Raw genomic sequence first — 25,090 nt, forward strand, 5'->3', positions numbered from 1 at the left:
ATGGTGTAAGGAATAATATGAAAATCCAATAATTCATAAGGCAGGGGATGAAGGCCATGGTAACATACTGTACACTGTTTGGTGGTATTCTGATACTACAGACGTCCCCGCAAGGGTTCCGTCAGGTCCATAAAGGTCTGCCTGGTCTTTCGAAAGTTGGAGAGCCACTGCTCATCTCCCCCAAAAGCCATGATGCAGTTATTCCACCAATCACAACTCCTGGGATACACCCAGTAATGAGGAGGGTTGTGGGTGGCCTCCTGGGGCGGGGGGGGGGCATCTTTTGGTGCAGCAATTCTTCTCTCCTGACCTGTATGCTCCAACCCAGCTGAAGACATGTGCAGATTCTCCGGCATAATAATCAGCAATTACAAGACAGCAACAGAAATAGTTCGACCAGCTCCACTTCGAAAACTGAAATGCACGGCAAAGGTCTGTGTTCAAATCAAAGTACTGAAAAGCAGGTAAAATGGCAGAGAAGAGGGAGCTCAGGTGAAAAGTCACCTCCACTGTGTAGACCAATAGAAATGAAGGAAAAACCAAGCAATTGTTGCAGCCAAACAGAGCACAGGCAACAGTAACAGTCAATCAAATCGCTGGGAAATTGGCAACGCTTCAAAACTGAGCATGCATATAAGACAGACAGACAGATAGACAGACAGATAGACAGACAGACAGACAGACAGACAGACAGAAGGAGGCATTTTCCATGAAGAGGAGCCAAACCAAAGCAGTTTATTTTCATGAGCTGAAACACTTGCAGAACATTATAAAAGGAACAATGTGAAAAAGTCCACAAAATGATACTTTTTATAATATTTGCGAGATGTTTTATTGATTGATTGATTGATTGATTGATTGATTGATTGATTGTTTAGTTTTATATACCACCCTATCCCCGAAGGGCTCTGGGCGGTGTACAACAAAGTTAAATCATAATACAGTTAAATACAATCGAAAACTAAACAATTCGATTCCAATATAAATAAATTACTAAATCCCCATTAAAACAGCGGTTAATACAAAGTTTAACATCAAAATCGGGCACCCAGCAAACCCATTTTAAAACCCTCCCTAAATGGGAAGACTGTCTTTTATTTGTGTTGTGCAGAAAAGGCATCGATTCGTTTCCCCGCTCCTCCACCTGAAGCCTGCTGGGTGACCTTGGGCCAGTCACAATTCTTTCAGAACTCTACCTCACAAGGTCCCTCTTTGTCAGATCTTGAGACTGAAATCAATAAGCAGACTCTGGATGCTGAATCAGAAGCCTTTATCGATCACAGCAAGTACCTGGCTTTCAGAAAGATAGTTCTACCAGACTACGAAAATACAGTTGCCTTAATTCCCTCAGAGTTCCCGCCATAAATCCCCACTCCCTGTTTCCCATGGAATGTGAGAATAACACAACATGGAAAGAGAAATGTTTGGAAGTTGAGCATCTCAAGGCCGGAGCATCAATAGTTCTCAGCCACCTGCCACCCCCTTCCACTGGAAAGGTGCCAGGGTCGCTTCTAGTTAGCTGCAGTTACTCGCATCAAAGGAAAGAGAAAGGAAAAGGTCCATTAACATATCTGAAGGTGAAGTCAGCTGCCCCCTCCCCACAGCCAGGTGTGAGCCCTCGCACTCGAGCCCAGCCCTTTGATGGCAGGAGAGGACACATCCTGACACTGTTGTGGGTAGAGGAAGAAGAAGAAGTTTGGATTTATATCCCCCCCTTTCTCTCCTGCAGGAGACTCAAAGGGGCTTACAATCTCCTTGCCCTTCCCCCCTCACAACAAACACCCTGTGAGGTAGGTGGGGCTGAGAGAGCTCTGAGAAGCTGTGACTAGCCCAAGGTCACCCAGCTGGCATGCGTGGGAGCGTACAAGCTAATCTGAATTCCCCAGATAAGCCTCCACAGCTCAGGCGGCAGAGCTGGGAATCAAACCCGGTTCCTCCAGATTAGATACACGAGCTCTTAACCTCCTACGCCACTGGAAGGGACGGAGTTTGTAAGCCGCTGAGAAAAGCAAGAGTGTAAATCTAAACTCTTATTCTCTTCCTCTTCTTTATCAAGTGGATGCCAAGAAACCCATTCGCGGGCATCATACTGGGGTACCCTACACTAGATGGACAGATAAATATATATATAGAGAGAGAGAGGCCATGCATCATCTCAGAGCTGAAGCTTTTATCAAATACTGCACATGCTCCAATACTCTGGCAAGACCAACCGTAACGGGGCAAGCTAGCAACAAAAATGCCAATCAATAAAACAGCACAAAAACAAAAGACACTTCCCAGCACTCGGCCACGGTAGCTGCACTCCGTTGCCCTTTGTACTGAAGATGGTACAAAATGTGTGTCACATTCTCCCTGCAAATTAGTATCTGGTTATAATTTTCACTGGAAAGTTGCTCAGGCAGTTTCCATTATACTGGGCCCCCCACACAGTATGAGGCAAATTAAGGGGCCGGGTTGCTAATTGGCAGGGCCTGTGTGTGCCCACAAATTTGTAAATGGAGGCAGGAAATCTTCCAGTCAGTCCCTTTACCAGACACCATTATTGTTAGCAACATGTGGAGAAATCCGCAGGGTAGACAAAAGGGAAGGCTCGCTTGTTCTCTTTGTCCCTCACAGAAAAGTCCATGTTGAACAACAGTTTGTGCAAACGTCTCAGATTCCATAATAGAGCCTGAAACGGCAACTCGGGCGTGCCAAAAAAACCCTGCTTGAATCCTTTTTTTTTTTTAATAAAAGAAAAACTCCCCACGTAACTTTCTAGCTGATTCATAGCTTTCAAGGTGGTCACAGAAGGTCAAGAAGTGTGTGTGTTTTTCTTCCAAGGTACATGCAGTTGCAACTCCGAATAAAAATAGCCTTTAAAAAGACAGTTGTGTGAGAGCTTTGATGTGTTATATTTGGGACGCAACAGTGCCGTCACCCTTGTCAGTCCGACTGTGGTTTGCTTTGAATTGTCGAGACTGAGAATATGAGATTACCTCAGGATGTGTGGCAAGGCTGGGCAAATTCTGATTCCACAAACAGTATTGCCGGCCACAGATTTTGCTTCTGGAAGACTATTACACACCCTCGACAGGTTTTTATTGCCAAATGCCCTTTGTTTTGAGTCCTAGATCCCCAAGCTTTTATTTTTGCCGTGTACCAGCAGCCTCTTCAGACCACATCCACGCCTACACCAACATCTGGGACAGCAAATTTGCACCTGATGCTACAGCATGTTCTCCAGCACTGCTTCCTGGAATATCTTGTTTTTGAAAATATGAACATAAGAACATAAGAACCAGCCTGCTGAATCAGACCAGAGTCCATCTAGTCCAGCACTCTGCTACTCGCAGTGGCCCACCAGGTGCCTTTGGGAGCTCACATGCAGGAGGTGAAAGCAGTGGCCTTCTGCTGCTGCTGCTCCTGAGCACCTGGTCTGCTAAGGCATTTGCAATCTCAGAGCAAGGAGGATCAAGATTGGTAGCCATAGATCGACTTCTCCTCCATAAATCTGTCCAAACCCCTTTTAAAGCTATCCAGGTTAGTGGCCATCACCACCTCCTGTGGCAGCATATTCCAAACACCAATCACAATTTGCGTGAAGAAGTGTTTCCTTTTATTAGTCCTAATTCTTCCCCCCAGCATTTTCAATGAATGCCCCCTGGTTCTAGTATTGTGAGAAAGAGAGAAAATTTTCTCTCTGTCAACATTTTCTACCCCATGTATAATTTTATAGACTTCGATCATATCCCCCCCTCAGACGTCTCCTCTCCAAACTAAAGAGTCCCAAACGCTGCAGCCTCTCCTCATAAGGAAGGTGCTCCAATCCTTCAATCATCCTCGTTGCCCTTATCTGCTAGCATTTGTGAACTAGCTTTGGGTGATACCAATCTGTAATATTTGAATGGAGACAGAGAGAGAGAAAATGCCTATCATGGTTAGAAAGCAGAGCAATCCCCTTAACGTGGGTTTCTTGAAAGAGCTTGCTCTAAACCACTAAAGATGAGCAATTCAAAGAATAACTATGGAACACTGTACTTAGGTTGGAGGCCACAAGTCAGACACTCCTTGGCCGATTACCTACCAGTTCTCTGATGCGCAATGGGACTGGAAGCACACCAGAGTGAGAAATCATGCTGAAAGTGTGCACTTCTTGCTTTCAGCGGGGAAAGCAAAAGCACATCTTTTCACATTTTTCACACAGCTTTTCACACCAGAGCAGGGCAAGGGCGGGGAATAGCCTACAGTGCGTAGTCAGCCTTTAAGTCGACAGCAACACTCATTACGGTCCATTGACCCAACTTATTAAAATACACAGGAATACACAGGAATATAATATGAATTACAAGTTATGTGCTTTAAAAAATAAACAGGAAGCAATAACGATAATAAAAAACCAGATTAATCAATATAATAACAGATAGATATAAAATCAGTATATAGTGATGAGCCTAATGTTAAAAACATCCAGGGCCAGAATGAGGGAGAACTGTGCCCCTGCCACGCTCACGCCCACCCAGGGACACGCCCACATCAGCATGCGCTTGGTGCGTCACACCCCTACACCCCCACCCGCTTGGTGTTACGTCACTGAAAACATCTGCTGCTGCTTAAGTCTTATAACTACTGTGAGAAATCTGGCCACTGCCAAGTGACCTTGGTCTGTCTTGTCTGTCTGTCTGTCTGTCTGTCTGTCTGTCTCCCTCTCTCGCTTGCTCACTCACTTGCAGCCCCTACTTGCTTCTTCTGCATTCCATGATGACAGCAGCTTTCATCATCACCTTCTTCTCCAAAGGTTCTCAGGTTGCCACAGCGATGACAGCAAACATTCTTGAATCCTCACTGGTCTGTTGGGCAAACCTGACTTCAGAGGGAGTGTTGGAGGTTGTCTCTCTCTCTCTTGTATCTTGTGTCTTCTTAAGACCCTCGTTGGAGATCTTCAGCACCGTTTCCTTCAACATGCCAGGTAGGAATCTCTTAGACTTCCATGTTCAAAAGGACTCTCCAGTTCTCTGTTCCCCAACTGATTTAGCAGAGGGTCATGTTGTGTTGATGTTCATAGATGGGGGAGTTGGGTGGCAAGTTGAAGAGGGTGGAACAAAACAAAGGAGAAATTATGACCAAGAGAAGAGAAAATAAAGAATGAAACTCGAAAGAAGCATTTCAGTGTAGCTTGAGCAGGAATTAGTGTCGTTGGACACTGATTCTCCAAGAGAAACCCTCATAATCCCATGCATCTTCTGGCTGGAAAATTTAGGGCATCAAGGCTATTAGCAGCCAGGTCTCCAGGTCGGTAACAACACCAGACCAAGAAGTGATATGCGTAGAAATAACCTCTCAAGGGTCCACTATCTGCCAGTCACTGGGAAAGGGGAAAACAGCTCACCCTGCAGAACAGAAGACACACAGAGAGAGTACAGGCTGCCCTTAGGAAAACACAAAATGCCGTTTGGGGGTTGATTCTCCCCCACCATGAAACAGCATCACTTTCAATGTTTAAACTGGGGACCTCAGATTCTCCCTTTAAATCCATGCCAAATTGGCGGGGGGGGGGGGTGTTTAAAAGGAGAATCTAAGGAAATTTGGAGGGTGCCTGCTGTCAGGCGTGCAATTGTTAAGCTAGCAGTACCAAACTTTCGGGGTATCTTTAGGAGACTATCCTGACAATACCATCCAGGTTTAGTGAAGTTTGGTTCAGGGGGTCGAAAGTTACGGACCCTCAAAGGTGTAACCCTCATCTTCTATTAGCTCCCATTGGAAATAATGGGTGATAGAGGCACCCCCTTTGGGAGTCCATAACTTTGGACCCTCTGGACCAAATTTTACAAAACCGGGGTGGTATCAGTAGGACAGTCTCCCGAAATATCCCTGGAATATTGGTGCTGGTATCCTAAAAACTGCACCCCCTGCAGGCCAAAAACAGAAAACCTACTAAAATACCAAAAAAACACAAACGAACCCTGCATTTTTGGCGCCCGCCACAAGGGGGCGCCCTGGGCAACTGCCCACTTTGCCCAATGGGCATTACGCCCCTGCCCTTCAATTATGATGTTCCAATCATGAGACTCGTCCCACCAGGTTTCAGTGATGCCTACAATATCCTATTTGTTTTGCTGTGTTAAGAGTTCGAATTCATCTTGTTTATTTCCCATACTCTGTGCATTGGTGCATTTCCTCTGGCTGCTTCTTTAATCCCCCCCCCCGCCCCCCGGCTGTTGGCTTCTTGACCTTTTTGCTCATTTCTCTCTATAACCTTTGGACGATCATCACTATCACTTGATAAACTCCTGCCTGCTTGAATACTGTCTCCCTCCCCCACATAAGTCTTTTTAAAGCCCATTTTAAATATCAGGTTTGTGAGCCTCTTTGCAAAGATGTTTCTACCTTCAGGCGTGAGGTGCAACCCATCCCATGCCAGCAGCCCCTCTTCAGGAAACCAAGAACCCAAATCATTTCTGGCAGCACCACTCATAAAGCCAATTTTTGAATTAATTCAGAATTTGAAACGAATAGATACTCAAAGGGTAAAAATCCAGAGGAGCTGGTTTTTTTCCTATTTCTCTGAAAGGCACAAATCTCTTTGAAGAACGAACATGGTTTGGATCCAACAAAATTAACGAGGGCTGAAATTGAACCCAAGCTATTACCAAATTATAATGCCATCTTTATAAAGATTAGAAATGTCCAAGTGCTGGAGATCAAATGAGCACTGATCACATAAACAGATGTATTAGAAGAATGCAAATTGGAAATAAGGAGCTTCCCTTGATATTCTGGGGAAACGCCTATAACAAGGGATTCTTTATTCAGACTAATGCCTCAATTATTAACATTAAGGAACAAAATGGAAAAGCAATTTTTCAGGAAATCAGGGAAGTTGAAAAAAACTTAGGACAGATACACAGAATAAAGAACTAACTGCTAAACTGAACATCTATATATATATAAGAAGCTAACAGTGACTTTGTTACACATGCCCTAACACGGAAACGGCTGGACAGATTGCCCTCAAATTTTCACATGACGTCCCTCCCTGTTGCGGGCAGGTAATCGGACCTTCAAATCGTCGAAAGTCCATACCTGAGCCAGGTAAAACATCTTTTTCCTGGCGCACCAGGCCATGAAGCTGGCTGTGTTTAACTGTCACCCTTAGAGTGCAGCATGTCTGTGGCCTGAGGGGTTGGTATGCCATTACAATGTTCATGTAGATGGCCAGAGATGAGCATTGAGAACAGTAAATAGGTAATACTGTTAGGTAATACGAGTGGAAGTGACACACATACACATTTTCCCTCACATCAAACCACCACTTACCCACTTCCTCACCCATATTCGCCACATCTCTCTTTTACTAAAAGCAAGCTGGAGTTTGCCTTTTTCTTCTGAGAAAATCCGCGGGGTGGGGGCGAACCAACACTACTGGCTCCGCTAGTTTTGCACATGGCCCTTTAAGAACCTAGGGAGCTGGCCTCGATCTGAGCACCTCACCACCCTGCCTCGGCTGCCTGACTGGGATAGCCTCCTTGCCCCAGTTCTGCCTTACCCAAGCCAGGACTGTGCATGTCAACCAGCCTCATGGACAGCGGGATTCGCACTCTGGACAGTTCCGTTGTGGAATGGAAAAGATTACTTATACTAAAAAACCAAGACACCACCATATAACCATGTGAATTGAAAAGGGAAAGAGGGATTCCATTTGACCACCCCAAAAGGCTATGCTGGGGGTCATTGGACCTGCATGGACATCTGTGTGGGTTGCGGACTGTGATGAGAAGGACAATTGCCACAGCAACGCGTGGCGGGGCCCCCCTAGTTTTGAATAAGCAACTTTACATGCTATATCTGGGGAGAATAGAATCTAAGAGTCAGTATTTGAAACTAAGATTTGTTGAACAAGCAAACAAATCAGGCAAATGGCTAGCGAATTCACTAAGACAAGTGGAGTTGATCAAACGTATAATTCCATTGAAGACAGGAGATGAAATCATTACTGACTCTAAAAAGATACAAAAATATTATTTGATTATTATTCTAAACTCTATAACAGAAGTTCTAGTTGATAAATCCCAAATGGAAGAATTTTTGTCGAAAAGTTTAAAAATGGAAATCTTGGATGAACATCAAGAAATCTAACTCCCCAGTTACTGTATCAGAGGGGTTAGAAACTTTGACAAATTTGAAGACGGGCAAAGCACTGGGACCAAACAGATTTTAAAATTTATTTTTTAAACTTTGTAGGAAAGAGTTTTCCATTTCCTTCCAGGAATTAACCAATATTTGACCACCCCAAAAGGCTATGCTGGGGATCATTGGACCTGCATGGACATCTGTGTGGGTTGCGGACTGTGATGAGAAGGACAATTGCCACAGCAATGCATGGCCAATATTCTAAAACCGATATTCTAAAAACCAAATCTCTCCCAGACTCCTGGAATGAAGACTTCATTATGTTGACTCCAAAAGGTGAAGAACAAATTAGAGATTTCATAATTATAGGCCTATATGTTCAGGATTATAGCTTGACTAGGTTCTCCAGTTAGTTTAAGGTTCTGTTATTGTTAATTTAGGAGATTCTTATGTGCTTGTACTGTATTGTTTTCCCTAATGTTTAAGTTTAGAAATGTTATTCTTGATATTTGTGTTTGTTAGTAAAAGCAGTCGCATGTAGAAGATGATATTAAGGGACAAGGAAGTTAGCCCTGGAATGCAGCTTAGACCAACACCCTGCTAACTCCTTAGCGAAGACAAAGACCCCCTTTGGTTTTGCAAATTAAATCTGATAACAGCACCCAGAGGTGGGGTATTGGCAAATTCCCCTAACTAAAGAAGCCTCTGAGAAAACAGCCTTTGTATGCGGGCTTGGGCATTTTCAATTTAAGAGAATGCCTTTTGGGTTAAACGGAGCTTCCAAAACCTTCCAGAGGTTGATTGATAAGGTTCTTACTGGGTTAGATTATGCCTTTGGTTATCAGGATGATATAGCCATCATGTCTGATTCCTGGGAGACCCATTTGAAACATATACGAATGGTTTTGCAGAAGGTTCAGGAAGCTGGGTTAACTTGAGACCTGATAAGTGTCAATTTGGATGGAAGGAGGTGATATACCTTGAGGGTCACTGTGTAAACCTTGGTCAAATTAAGCCTCTTGAAATGGGTTGCCAGTATTAGAGTGGCTATTCCAACCACAAAAAAGGATATTCAGTCCTTTTTTTTAGGATTAGTTAGGTTTATAGAAGTTCATACCTCAACTAAGTGGAACTAGCTACACACCATTATCAGACTTATGTAGCGAGCTCCATTTAAAAAGTTGTTTGGGTGATAGATGTCAAACTACTTTTGGCCAGGTAAGGGCTGTATAGAAATGCTCCAGTATTAGTTGCTCCTGATTTTAACAAACCATTTTGGAGGTGTATACTGATGCTTGAACTGAGTTTAGGTGCTACATTAGTTCAGAAGACCAGTGATGCATCCAATGGTTTTCCATAGTAAGAAGCTGTTACCTAAGAGAATGTGCGCCTCAGCGATAGATGCCAATCCAATTAATTGTCAGCCTTTTTTTGAGCAAGATAGCTTAGCAATGCTTTCGTGTGCAGAGATGGTCACTTAGCCCTACAAGATTATAATTTGAGATTGACATGTAAAGGAGTAGGACAATATTATTACTGATACTAAATTCGTCCAGGGTAATGGTTAATTATATATAATTACCTGTATGATATGATTGGATCTAACTGAAATTTTGGAACATTTAGCCTAAATTTCAACTGAAAGGGCATGTAAGTTCAGAACATTCTGAAAGTGTCAGTTGGAGGATGTGGCTCAGAACACAGGAAGGGCAGTTAGTGAGTGAGGGTTTAACTGAAGCTGAAGCCCAGTTCGTTTTTTTCCTGAAGTTTTCTTTTGTTAATTCGTTAGAGCAACTTGTAAGCTTGCCTGTTATATGTAATAAACTACAAAAAAGAAGAAGTTTCTATGAGTGTATTGAATCAATAAGCAATTCAAGTAGAAGGGGACTGTGGAGTCTTCCTTGACAGACCCCCTTTGGTTTTGCAAATTAAATCTGATAACAGCACCCAGAGGTTCCAGCTGTTGGAAGACTGTCAGGACCACCATTGGACAGTTTTGAACTCTCCTTTGTTGCAGAGCTGAGGCGCAGGAGCCTCAGGTCATAACCAAAGGAAACAGCCATCTGATAACATAGATAACTGGGTGCGGTAGCGAGCCCACCCAGTTTCTCTGAATAGACTTTCTCCGCTCTCCTTTCAGCACCATTGTAAAGTATCGCGAGAAGACACTTGACAGCAGGATTTCGTGATCTCATTCACAAAAGTTGTAATTGTATCTTTCTTTTGTATTGATGTTTCTTTATTGGTGTTCAGTAGGGGACCTTCCCCCCCACCTGCCCCCTTTACCTGCCCCTTTGCCCCCTTTGATGTATGTGTATAAAAGTTCTTGCGCTTGGTTACAAGAGCGCGATTCTCCTGCCTGAGCTGTCACCACCGCTTCCAAATAAAATACTTTGCCTTGAAGAAACACCGGCTTCCTGCGCTTCAATACGTTGCTGAGCTGAAATCACTTATTGTTACCCGAAAAACAGCGGTAACAGTTGTGGTTGAAATTATTAAGTATTTTAATTTACAGATTGAAAAACAATCAGCTGTCTTATGTATAGATACTGAAAAGACCCTTGATAATATTCCTTGGAGCTCTATAAGAAGAATGCTGCAGAATTTAAAGACAGGTGGACATTTTTAACCTGGAGAAAAACAATATACACAAAACAAAATTAGGAGCAAAAGAGCAAAAGAAGGTAAATCTGGGAATTTATTTATTGAATAAGAATTGTTTTTTATTTGATTTGAATGAACCGAAAACATCTCAAGAAATGAAAACTCTGTTGAAGAATTGGGGAAATCTTCAGCTCTCATTAAAGGGTAGTTTTCCTGCTATAAAAATGGCAGAATTATCAAAAATGATTTCTCTATTCCAAAGCCTGCCCATTAGAACCTTTAATAAAACATTCAACCAATGGCAAAAGGAACTAACTAATTTTATTTGGCAAGGGGAAAAAAAACAAAACAAAAATAAATATTTATGTGATGCTAAAGAGGGGGAAGAGTTAGAACAGCCTCATCTGTTCCTATATTATAAAGTGGTGACTTTCGTGTGGTTGAAAGACTGGCTAATGCAAAAAGATAGGTATTTCTTAAACTTAGAAAGCTACGGTCTATATTTTTGTTGCCCTTCATAGTTATAGGAATGATCAAGCAAACAACCAATGTTATGACCATTACATAAGAGCAGCTCTCTGTAAAGTCTGGAGGAGATATATAGAAATACTCTGAAAAAAATCCAAAATGGTTTTCAACAAACAAAGCCTTATTTAGTAAGCAATCTATTGGTCATAAAGAATATCTAAGGTATGGTAAGGTTTTGGACTATAGTTTCCCACAGTGAAAACTAAAAAATAGTGAAAACAGAATAGTAGGGGAAGACATTTGCAGTTGCTATTTGTATTTACAGTTGACAGAGAGATTGAAAGTAGAAATGAAGAGTCACCATTTTGCATAGCAGGCGTCAGTTTCGGAGAAAAACTTTTCTCAAAAAGATGAACACCTGATTCCAATATAAGTCTAAATGGTTGGTGAAATTTGATAGCAGGCAGAAATAGTTAAAGATGTGAGGATTCATTGGGCAGAGACTGTTGCCCATACAATAAATGTTGAGGATTTGGAAAGAGCTTGTGATAATGGAAGTAAACTAAATAACAAGACACAGTGTGTAACAGACTTTTCTCTGATACACCTGTGAAGATGCCAGCCACAGATGCAGGCGAAACGTTAGGAACAAGATCTACCAGACCACGGCCACACAGCCCAGAAAACCCACCACAACTTGTTTATAAAATGTTCCAAAGACCTTATTGAACACCCGAAAGATTATGCAGAATATATGTCAGTCTCCTCCTTTGCTGAAAATAAGGTGGGCTTCTTTTTTCCACATGTGGTGGTTACAGAATCAAGCAAAAATGTTTAGGATACAGATATATGGTTTGATTAAAGAAATAACTAACGTAGATTTAATTTTGGCACCCGAAGCATGATGGTGCGGATTTCCTTCAGTGTTTTGACTCCTGGGAGCAAAGTTGGCCCTTTGTGTTGTCTCACCACCTTCTGCCACTAACAAATGTGCCCAAGACTGAATTGTGTTTTTTGTGGGGATGAAGGCGGGAAATACTGGGGATTCCAGAGCCACAAGATCTCATAGGCTGAGAGCGATGAAAAACCTGGGTTCGTGCCATTGGGCAAGTGATTGTGTCTCTGCCCCAGAACACTTTCTGTAAAACCATATTTTACCATATTGATATATTTCTCCTGGGAGATTATTGTTGGAGTGAGAGCGATTCACCATGTCTGGACATTGGGGGGCGGGGGCGGGCACTAAATATCTCTAAGTGTATAAGTGTTATCTCTTGGTGGGATGTTCCTGTCTTTGTTTGTACCTGGGAGTTCCCTCTGACCCCTCCTCCTCCTCTCTCATTGTTCTTTGTATCATTTTCCACATGGACCTGCACGGAGTCAGATGCTTCTACAAGTCTCTCCTGTAGAAGTAAATATTCCATACTTGCACACACATGACACTGGATTAGCTGGCCACTTGTATAGGGAAATTGATTATTTAGATTAGATTTTCCAGCTTTCTTTCAACTGCAACAAGAATGGGAACAGAATCTACTTGAATAAATGTAAGTTTTCCTTTTTGGCAATTTACTTCTTGGGAGGACTGATTTTACTGCATTCAGTATCACGTTTCCATGACTGGGCAGACTCTGCTATATTAATCAAATATACCCAACAGTTATGAATCAGAATAAATTAAGCAAACAACAAAAACGCCTATCAATTTAAGTTATCCCATGCTGCAACAATAAAAAGGAGCCACATAAAATCTAGACTGCAACATTTTCAAAAGCTTCAATATAGAAGAAGAAGAAGAAGAGTTTGGATTTATATCCCCCCTTTCTCTCCTGCAGGAGACTCAAAGGGGCTTACAATCTCCTTGCCCTTCCCCCCCCACTACAAACACCTTGTGAGGTAGGTGGGGCTGAGAGAGCTCCGAGAAGCTGTGACTAGCCCAAGGTCACCCAGCTGGCATGTGTGGGAGTGTACAGGCCACCTGAATTCCCCAGATAAGCCTCCACAGCTCGGGCGGCAGAGCTGGGAATCAAACCCGGTTCCTCCAGATTAGATACACGAGCTCTTAATCTCCTACGCCACTGCTGCTCCTTCTGTATACTTATACTTCTGTACATATACTGTACATATTCTGTACATATACTGTATACTTATACTTCTGTACATATACTTCTGTACCATCAGTAGCGTAGCTTTCACGGGGAGGGGTGAAGATAGGAGTCCCGGGCGGCCACTGTTGGGGTCACGTGGGGCGGAAAATTGCCCCACACACTCCTCCTGATACCCCTACCCCGCCAGGCCCGGCAGGGGCCGCTGCCGGATACCCTTGACCAGCCCTACCCTGCTAGGGCCGGCGGAGGTGGGGCGGGGGGCCCAGGAGGCCATGGGGGGTGTGTGTGGAAAACTAGGAGTCTGCCCCAGGCTCCATCTTCCCTAGCTACGCCCCTGAATCAAAGACTTCACAGCAAGTGAAAGTCGTCTCTGCCAATTGGGAGAACTTCTAGCGGCATCTACTGAACAGGACACAAAGGACAGAATTTGCCCAAACCTCCAGAGGAAGACAAAGTTCATTGTCACCATAACTCTTGAGCGCTTATTTTAATTACACATTTAACCACAAGACAAAGTTTCTTATGTACATCAAGCAAGCTTCAGAAATAACTGTAGTAACGGCACACTGTCTGCTTTGATCAAAATCACGGGCCCGCCAAGCTGCTGAAATATCTGAACGTTTATGACAATCATCTGGAAGTTGATTCGTTTGCCTTAAGACGGCAGATTTCACAACAGACATGAAAGCGTTTGGAGTGGCTGGAAAGTCACTTTGGATGAAATCATTCCCGCCCCAGGGGCCGCATTCTTGAAGACTTGGGCATTTGGAGGATCAGTGTCTTCTGGTGCTTTTTTGTCAAGGCTTAGAGCAGCGCACAGAAACCCATCTGGAGGAAAGGAGCCGAGTAAACAGACAAGAACGTGAGGAGAACAAAGCTGGCGCAGCAACTGGGCGGAATTTCTTTAAAGAAGCAAACTAACTTCTCCGTTCACGGCCCTGGCAGGAACACAGGCAAAACAATAGTCTCTTCTCAAATAATATTGCAGCATGGCTAAACTCTTCAGACAAAGTAACGATCACGGCAAAATTCCTGCACATTGGACTCCCACTGTGGCTTTCCCCCCAAAACACAGACCTATGGTTTCCTTTACAATGCAGAAATACCACTGATGCTTAACTTTGTAAAAATCCAAATGGGAAGCAAATGCCGAGGAGCTGGAATGGCAGCCCACAGCTATTCTTCAACAGTAAAATGGGCAGGCCACCCTATAGGGGACATTAATACTGTTAATCCCAAGTCAACAAACATGCCTTTCTTGCAGGCCTCTTCGACACAGCAAATGTATAATAGGTTGCAGTTGGGATAAAGTAATCCATTGTCCTGTTTTCACATGCATCCATGCAGACAGCGACTGAAGCCCACGGAAACAATCCGGGTTGCTGTCGCACCTTCGCATGGAGACGTGTCCTTTTTTATTATTTACTTCCCACCATTGCGTGGCTACGCAGGCATGCACAAATGAACCCCACAGCGATGCAAATGTCTCACTATACAACCATCTGCACCTGCGTAGTTACGCAGATGTAAGTGTAACCCCCATGCTCAGAATGGGTTGACCCAGAAAGGGGTGGAGACTCAAAGCAGCAAGAGGCTGCAGCAGACCTCATGTAGTTTGGAGGAGACAAGGCTACCAGACTCGGACCTTGATTTCTATAAGCCCTTAACACCTTGTTAAGGTAACTGCAATGTTGTTGGGAACTACTGGAAAGGTAGTTGTTTATTTTTGCTATGTTGTAAATGCTGGAGTTTATTGTTTCAGGGTTTTTTAATGTTTGTAATGGGTGAGAGTTCTCCTGGAAACCTTCATCACGTTGAATCCTGTTCACCAAGCCCTTGGAGTCTTCAGGAGCCAACCCACTTGCAGGAAGAATTGGACTTGGCAATATCAGAAGATTATAACTAGAAGGACTTGAAGTGAAACCTGAACAGGACCTTGAAGTGTGATGTTAAATGTTGATGTTATATGTTAAGAAAGTAAACCATTTTGTTGTTTTTAAAATTTGTTGTTGCAAACTCATTCCAAGTTCTGCCCCACAGAACCCACAGATAGAGGTTACATAAGCCGCAAAATTTTAAAAAAGGAAAACAGAGGCAAATAAAGAGCCACCTGCCCAGCTGTTCACTCACGAGCAGCTGCAACCCAGTATTTTTTAAAAAGCCTCGCTAATAGTACGATTGTCAAAAAAACCCAGTTTGGGGGAAATAACATGGGGCAGACTTGTTTTAGGGCCGGGATCTGTGCAAAGTTCCCCCCCAATGGGTTTTTTACCACCCTACACCCGTGTTTATTGGTCTGTGTAGAAAGGGCTTATCCTATGAAAGAGTTCCATCATTTGCGGCAGTCACAGCAACTGGCCCCGTACCTCTCCTGTGCAGAGTTAGCCACAGTTATTCATGCCACAGTCACCTCCAGACTTGATTAGTAACTCGTTGTACGCTGGCCTGCCTTTGACCGTGATCAGGAAGATTAAACTCGTTCAACATGCGGCAGCCAGACTCGTTACAGGGACATCCAATCGGGATTGGATTACTCCGGCCTTGTACCACCTCCATTGGCTGCCCATCAAGTTCCGGGTCATGTTCAAGGTGCTGGTTTTTAACCTTTAAGGCTATTAATGGCCTTGGGGCTGCATAGTTGAGGGACCGTGTGTCCCCATTTTGCTCCACTAGAACCCTCCGATCATCAGAGGGGTACCTATTAGTGGTCCCTCGCCCCAAACACGTCAATTTGGCCTCCACTAAGGCCAGGGCCTTTATGGTCCTGGCCCCTCTCTAGTGAAACAGGCTCCCTAGAGAGACCAGGGCACTGCAGGACGTCGGGTTTCTGCAGGGCCTGTAAAACGGACCTGTTCCACCAGGCATTTGGCCAGCTGGGCTATGTTTCCATCACCTCAGCCTCCAGATAGGATCGTGTGTGTGTGTGTGTGTGTTTACAGCCATCTGAATTTTTAATCTGGTTTTATTTATTTCATTTAATTTTGTATTATATAGGTTTTCAAATTTGTTTTTGGATTATTGGACTATGTCGTATGCCCAGAGGTGGGATCCAACCAGTTCTTACCACTTCTCCAGAAGTGGTTACTAATTTTTTCTGAGTGCCAAGAAGGGGTTACTAAAACAACCTCCCTGCCCAATAGGGCGGCACCACTGTTTGAATCCCACCACCATTGGAACCTGTTATTAAAATTTTTGGATCCCACCACTGCGTACGCCACCCTGAGCCCTTCAGGGGAGGACGACTAACAAATTTAAAGAATAGAATTTTAAAAAGGCCATCATAAAGCTATCATGTGCTGGGGGTGGGGTGGGGAGTGCAGGTGTCCTTCACTAAGCAGTGTTCTTGCAAGCTTATATATCTGGAAACCAGCTTCTATAACAGAGTATCACCCTAGTCTGATATGCTGAAAAACTAAGAATTACCACAGGTCAAAACTAGATATCCCATCCTCTTTGTGACTTCTTAACACACCCTTCTTGGAGTTACATCATACTGCGGAGAGTTTTGGGGTGACAAAACCCTACATGCATTCTAAGAGGTTTCTCTGCCAGGATCAGGACAAGAGACAGAAGAGAAGTTAGTTGCGCTCAGGTTCCCCAATCCTGTTGATACCTCTCACAAGCACCCAGTATTTAGGTCCAAAAATGGAGTGGCACTAGCAGATTAGCAAGATCTTCTGCAGCATAACCTGTCACATTTGCATACTTATTGGTCCTGATTTTCAACAGATGCCCACTGTGAGGCAGCAGTTTATCTGCTGTGTCCAAAAGGTATACATTGCTGAATCTATCAATGCAATGCAATTCCATGTCATCTTTGGAAGAAGAAGACTGGTATCAATCACTGGAAGGGTCTTAGGGTTACAGTTAGGTTTAGGGTTAGGTCTACAGTTAGGGTTAGGGTTAGGTCTACCATTCCCCTCCCAGGGCCCATATTTCATATTGAAACCCAGGTGTGTCCCCTGGACAGGGAGAAAATAGGTGGTAAGGAATGATGCAAGAAAACTGGTCAGGAGGAAAGTGTCTGCCTCCAGAGCACCACTCCTCCATTTTTAAAAAATTGCACAATCCCTGTTCTGCTCTGGTGCAGCAGTGCAGAGAGCAACGGGTGCCACAGAACAAAAAGTTCTGCTTCCCTTCAATCTCTAGGAAAAAGACACACGCACCGCATGTGATTAATTGATTTTGATGCACCCAGAGAACAAACCAGATGCCAAGTCTTATTTGCTTTTTTTTTGTTGTTCCTATGGACGTGCAATGTTTTTAGAAACAAGTTGGTTTGCCAAGCCCTGTGATAGTTCGGATAATTATGACTGTTCGTTTCCTCAGCTTCTTTATTGACCACAGCTCATCAAATCCTGTTTTTTTCTGTTGATGTCAACTTTTCAGCTGGAGCTGGAACGCGGAAAAGCTGTCACTGCCTTGTCAAGTCCGATGGTGCAGGATTGATTTAAATTCAATAGAAACGGTTGAAAAGAGAAGCACGATTGGTCAGGAGGTATCAGTTCCCTCAGCAGAAATAAGCGCATACGCAGAATGATGGAGCAGAAAAATGTTATCCATTTGGACTAGGCCACTGCAGGAAGGGTTTGTGTACAATACTTTTGAATAGTCCCTTTTACGCATGAAGCTTCCAAACTATAGTAACCTCTTTTGTTTCTGCCATCAAGTCACTACTGACTTAGGCAACCCCATGGGGTGTTCGAGGCAAGAGATTATCAGAGGTGGTTTGGCATTGCCTCTATGTCAGAACCTTGGTATTACTTGGAGGTTGCCCATTTAAGCACAGGTGTACCAGGGGGAAATGGCGCCCGGAGACATCTGTTCTATGGGTGCCTCCACTACATCTGTTCTATGGGTGCTCCACCCCCACCCCCATGGCCCGTCCCCTCCCGGCTGCTGGCAGTCCCTTCTGCCCTCCCCTCTGGGGAGAACAGAAGCAACTGGAAGGCTCCGTGTTGGGGCCTTTGTTTTATACGCTTGGGGGCGGGACTTGGGGAGCAGGGCTTGGGAGGAGCCAGGAGCCAGGAGGGGGTGAGGCTTGGGGGGGGTCCTCTGGCTTCCTTGGCCCCACCCATGTCAATGATGACATGGGCAGGGCCAAGGGTGCCAGAAGACAACAAGGCAGCACATCACGTCGGGGGCCGATTTTGCGCCCCCCCACATGACCAGATCAGTGGTGCCCAGAGACAGAGGATACCCCCTGTCCCTAGGCAAATACGCCACTGCATCTAAGTACTAACCAGGACCACCCCTGCTGTCAGGGATGACACCTAGGGATTGAAATGCATTCCTGATTCCAGGGCCAGGCCATATAACTGGAGATGGTGTTTACATCTGGGTGGTTGAAGTGCAGGCCTGTCAATATAACTGCTTTAGGATACATTAAGGTGACCAGATTTTTACCTTTTTAAAGCGGGACACATGCGCATGCGGCCGCAGGAGCGCACTGCCTTCTGGGGCACTCCCCGGTTTCCCACCCTGTCACAGGGCGGGAACCAGGAGCGCCCCAGAAGGCAGTGCGGCAGCCTTTTGAAAATCGGGACATTTAAAAAACCCCGCGGTTAAAAGTGGGACTGTCCCGCCAAAAGCGGGACATATGGTCACACTAGGATATATGTATTCTTCCTGTTAAACCATTCTGTCTATGAACATTCCTGCTTTGTTCTTGTTCTCTTCCTTGCCATGCTGAGACCCAAACAAGGCTTATTCCTGACATCTTCTACTCTGATGAGAAGCAAAGCAATTCCGCTGCTCTGTGGGGGCAGATGGTCAGGTAGCATTATCTCTGTCTGTCGCCAACCTTGGGACCTTCCAGGCTCGATGTAATGCTTTCTCACATTGTTTGGAAAAACAGATCTGGCAGAACTGACTTCTTGCAAACTGAGAAAAGGAGTCTGTAAGCCCCTTTCAGTCTCCTTACAGGAGACAAAGGTAGGGTATAAATCCAAACTCCTCCTCTTCTTCCTCTTCTGAACATCACTTTGGTCCTACTTTGTATGGCGGCACCAACTCCACCCGATGAAAACACAGCATGAGAAAAACAAACGGAGGCAGTCCTTGGGATTCCATTTCCATTCCTACTTTAGCAGAATTAAAATCCCAGGAAATTGTGTGTAGTTAAGCACACTTCAATAGCACCAGCTAATGCTAAAAGTGACTTATAACCCATACCTGTTTCTCTCACAACAATACTGGGAAGTAGGGCTGCTGCTTCCATTTTGTGACTGAGCAGCTTAGCCTGAGAAAGAATTGCTCAGTAATTGTTTTCAAGGTTGAACAAATGGTCATATTTAGGGGCTTCAGGACTGAGTAAATGTAACAGTCAGGGGCTTCAAGCCATCATATCTTTAATCTGACTGTGGCCGTTTCCGCCCGGCCATGCTGGGGGTTGGGTCATGCAAACGGTCCCAGTAACAAACAGGAAGATGGCGCCGCGGAGCGCCGTCGTCCATTTGTTTATCGCGATTTGCCAGGTAACAATAAGTGATTTCAGCTCAGCAACTTAATGAGGCACAGGAAGTAGGCGTTCTTCAAAGCAAAAGGATTTTATTGCAGATGGTGGTCACAGCTCGATCAGGAGAGAATCGCCCTCTTGCAACGCAGTGCAAGAACTTTTATTCCCAAACTTCAAAGGGGCAAAGGGGAGGAGAGGGGGCAAGTCCCTCACCCAAAACACCAATCATGAAACAAAACAGTTTACAAACCAGATACAGTTAAACTTTCTGAATGGGAATCCCAAATCTCGCTGTCAGGCGTCTTCCCGCGGGATTTTGCAATGGTCCTGAGTGGAAAGCAGATAGTGTCTATTGTCTGCGAAATCCAGATGGGCTTACCGCCACACCCAGCTGACTCCTTTCAGGTGGCTGCACCTTTCAGTGATGCCCTAAGGCTCCTGCTTCCCCCTGCTGTGACAAAGAAAACTTCAAACTGTCCAATAGTAGTTCCTGCACGTCTCCCAACGGCTGGGAGACCTTTGGGTGCTGGCCGCAGATTTGATTTGTAATTCCAAAGAATGTCGTTGTCCTTATCAAAGAGTCGGCTGGGCGTTGGTCTGAGCTACATTCCAGAGCCAACTTCCTTGTCCCTTAATATCAGACCTTAACTGGCTATTGCTTTTACTATCAGACACAAATTTCAAAAATAACATTTCTAACTTAAACATTAGGGAAACCTTAAAGGATAACACATGGACTTATACTTATAGGTAAGACTTCACAACTACTTGTTGGCATGGCTTTCTTAAATATAACAATAACTAAACCTTAAGCTAACTAGAGAACCTAACTAATACTAACATCCTAAGCTGCAGGCACATCCTACATTCAACTTAAAAAGGGCATTTATTATATCCTAAAATGACACAAACACAAGGGAAACCATACAGCATTGGCACAGTCATACATATACATTCTTTGTGAACCTTATGAAGGCTTCTGGACCACACAAGTGTCCGCATCCGGGCAAGGAGCCAGTGTAGCCAGGCAACCTGATTTCAGGAAAATATTTCTTTAGGGTAACACGATCAGCCTACCTGCTCTGCAACCGTCCAGCGTGTCGCCGAGGTCAGGGGACACGCCCCCCTGCCCTGCGCAATCGCTCCGGAGTCGCAGGGCAGGGGGGGGTGTCCCCAGGCCTTGGCGATGCGCCGGATGGTCGCAGAGAAGGTAGGTCGATCGGGCAAAGGGGGGAGGGATGGCGCCTTCCAGCTGCTGCTGTTCCACAGCAGCGACTGGAAGCCGCTGTTTTCCAAAAACCTCACTTGGGGAGCGAGGTGGGAAAATGGTGACTTCGCGCCGCTGGGGAGGAGTGAGGGTGGTGCGGCTGCGAAGCAGCTGCACCCCCCATGCGAACAGCTCCCTGGGGACGGCGTTTTTGCCATCCCCGGGGCACTGTATTTGGCCGTGCGGAAAGGGCCCAAGTTTGTTTTGATTTTCTCCTTCAGGGAATGGTCCTTTCATTGCTCTCCCTGCAGATTCTTTTCCAAAGATGCACCAAAAATTACTCTACCCGACACGCATGGCCACATTCATAGGATATCCCACACAGTTTCTCACTAGGAGTCATTGCATCATTGAAATGTCAAAGATTGCACCATACCTTTCCCCTTCTTCTTCTGGATTTTGGCAGTACCCAGAGTAAACAAATGCCTCTGCGACAGCAAAACAGAGTCCTCAGTGGCACTCAAACCACTGGGAAACCAGTCCAAGAACCACAGAACACAAGGACTGCTTGTTGGCCTGTAAGGAACACATCACCCCCACTATTTCTATCTGTTTGGGGCATAGGTCTACTTTGCCCTGCGCCCAACTCATGCAGAAGTGAAGACTACATTCAGTGGTTTTTTAAAAAAGGTTTAAAAACTGAAGTATTCCAATTCCCCCCCACAAAAACAGGCCCCCCGCCTCTCTCAGCCATTAAATGAATGAAAAGCACAGACCGCCCACATAAACATTCATCCAAAAGAAACCTCGGAGGCAGCGCAGAGACCTCTGCTTCATACAATATGGGTCATGTTTCCCAAATGCAAATATTACCCTTGGCACAGACCGGCTTTTACTTCATGAGTTATGTGGCATTTTCTCGTTTCTATATTTGAGCCTGTATGAAAAGAAGAAGAAGAAAAGGGGGGGCGGGGGGAGACCAGCATGAGGCATACATAGTTTTGGATTTTCTCTGAGCGATCAGAAAAGTGCAGGTCGCAGTCTGGGCTGCAGAGAACTTCATGTTCTCAGAATGTCCCCGGTTTCCATTACGGCTGCGGAGTCTTCAGCACTTGCAAAAAAGAAACACACATCCACTGAAAAATACCGCTCCAGAACCAACTTTCCATCGGGCAGTATGTTTCTTAGGCCCTTTACAAGCCCCCTGACTTCGGAATGGTGGGTATTTAATAAAGGGCTGTTTAAAAACTTCGTAAGACAAAGAACAGCCTGGTAACCCTTTATCCCTCCAATCAATCCCTCAATTGTCTTATTGAAATCATTTCATGTAAACTTAAGAAGAAGAAGAAGAAGAAGAAGAAGAAGAAGAAGAAGAAGAAGAAGAAGAAGAAGAAGAAGAAGAAGAAGAGGAGGAGGAGGAGGAGGAGGAGGAGGAGGAGTTTGGATTTATATCCCCCTTTTCTCTCCTGCAGGACACTCAAAGGGGTTTACAATCTCCTTGCCCTTCCCCCCTCACAACAAACACCCTGTGAGGTAGGTGGGGCTGAGAGAGCTCCGAGAAGCTGTGACTAGCCCAAGGGTCACCCAGCTGGCGTGTGTGGGAGTGCACAGGCTAATCTGAATTCCCCAGATAAGCCTCCACAGCTCAGGCGGCAGAGCTGGGAATCAAACCCGTTTCCTCCAGATTAGATACACGAGCTCTTAACCTCCTACGCCACATCTGCTGTAGTGGGTTGAGAGCCAGTGAGTTCTAATAAAATATATGTAATTTGATTTGTTATATAGAAAAGCGATTGTTCATTGGGGTGCTAAAGGGATTGCAGTTCAAACATTTTGTCTTATTCACAGATTACCCATTGACAGCCTATGCAATATTGACACTATCGTTGGTATTTAAGTGTGACTGAATGAATTACCCAATTGGGGATACTGAGGAAGATTTCGAAAAACGCTGTATACGCGCAAAGCGTTTCTACGGGACTTGTACAGGTCTTGAGTCTTACCAGCTTCAACGGACGATTGAGTTTATAGGACAGTGGTGGCGAACCTTTGGGTTTGCAAGTCGTTTTGAGACCCCTTGTGGTTGAGAAAAACGGGGTGTAAATCCAAACTTCTTCGGCTTACCAAGAGAAAATTTAATTTTTATTTTTTAAAAAAACCTTTTTCAAATGGAAGGGGAAGAGAAAAATGGCTGAAGAGCTGGAAATGGCTGGCTCAGGGGTTGCCTAAGACTCTCTGCATCGGTGTTCAACCATCTGTAAAATGGATAAATGTTCGGGTTGGGGGTCACCACAACATGAGGAAGGTTGCGCCATTAGGAAGGTTGAGAACCACTGCTTTCAATGTGTAAGATTTGATAGGATTGTTTTATAGTGTTTTCAGTATGGATGGCATAAAATTCCTGCAGGCCAACAGTCAGTTTTTATATTGTTTTTCTAAATGTTGGAAACGCCCCCCCCCCCCTTAGTCTTCCAGGGAATGGTACTGGTAAGTCACTCAGATGGACGGACGAACAGACAGATGGACGGATAATAAGTTCCTGAGAGTCAAAGCTTCTTTTATCAGATGCTCTCTAAAGCTTATACTACTTCCCTCAATTTTTCCTTGGTCTCCAAGGTGCTACAGAGCTTGTTTCTAACTGCTCTACTGTGGACCAACAGGGCTACCCACTGAAAAGAGTTGATTCCTAGACAGTCCGTACTATGCTTAGCTGATTCCTAGACAGTCCGTACTATGCTTAGCTGATCCCTAGACAGTCCGTACTATGCTTAGCTGATCCCTAGACAGTCCGTACTATGCTTAGCTGATCCCTAGACAGTCCGTACTATGCTTAGCTGATCCCTAGACAGTCCGTACTATGCTTAGCTGATCCCTAGACAGTCCGTACTATGCTTAGCTGATCCCTAGACAGTCCGTACTATGCTTAGCTGATCCCTAGACAGTCCGTACTATGCTTAGCTGATTCCTAGACAGTCCGTACTATGCTTAGCTGATCCCTAGACAGTCTGTACTATGCTTTGCTGATTCCTAGACAGTCTGTACTATGCTTAGCTGATTCCTAGACAGTCCGTACCATAGGTCCATACTGTTTCTTAAACCCTTCATTCTCTCACATGAAATGCGATGTTGCAACTGTCCAAATGTGCCCACAGGATGTTCATACGTCTCCATTTTGCAAACAACCGGTCCTGAAATGGTGGATCTTTAAAAATGGCTTTGTTAGAAAGGCAGAAGGGCATGGGTTTCAAGTTTCTTTGCAGTAAAAAATACTGGCAGTGGTGAAGGTTTACTCTGTAAGATATATTGCGCGCAGTTTAGCCATTTTATGAGCCATCCTTCTAAAACGGAATCTACAAATGAGCTTGAATGGTCGTTCGTTTCTTGGATGAGTGCCATCTCACGCAGCTTGGAGAAGATTAAAATCTAAATGAACAGAATCAATACGGCCTCCAACTTTCCTTACTGCATATGAATGAACTGACTCATTCCGTGTTTTTAATGCAATGTCCTCAAATACCTGGGCCAGACAAGTTAATGGGGAGAACTGTGGCTTCCATGATTGCTTTGAAAAAGATATCACCCGTTCAGAGGAGAAAGCCGTGACCAAAGTAGAGGTTCCCCAATCAACAATCCCAGGCAACTCTTTAGAAACTTGGCATTTTGCCAAGGGCAATTGTTTCTCTGCAGCAACATGTAAATGAGATGTCATTCTTTCCTCAGAGGAATAAACTCATGCTATTACCTCAGAAAAAGATGTTAGTACGGTTGTATATTAAGAACATAAGAACATAAGAACAAGCCAGCTGGATCAGACCAGAGTCCATCTAGTCCAGCTCTCTGCTACTCGCAGTGGCCCACCAGGTGCCTTTGGGAGCTCACCTGCAGGATGTGAAAGCAATGGCCTTCTGCGGCTGTTGCTCCCGAGCACCTGGACTGCTAAGGCATTTGCAATCTCAGATCAAGGAGGATCAAGATTGGTAGCCATAAATCGACTTCTCCTCCATAAATCTGTCCAAGCCCTTTTTAAAGCTATCCAGGTTAGTGGCCATCACCACCTCCTGTGGCAGCATATTCCAAACACCAATCACACGTTGCGTGAAGAAGTGTTTCCTTTTATTAGTCCTAATTCTTCCC

Source organism: Sphaerodactylus townsendi, linkage group LG01 (assembly GCF_021028975.2).
Source record: "Sphaerodactylus townsendi isolate TG3544 linkage group LG01, MPM_Stown_v2.3, whole genome shotgun sequence".
In the NCBI taxonomy this organism is placed as follows: domain Eukaryota; kingdom Metazoa; phylum Chordata; class Lepidosauria; order Squamata; family Sphaerodactylidae; genus Sphaerodactylus; species Sphaerodactylus townsendi.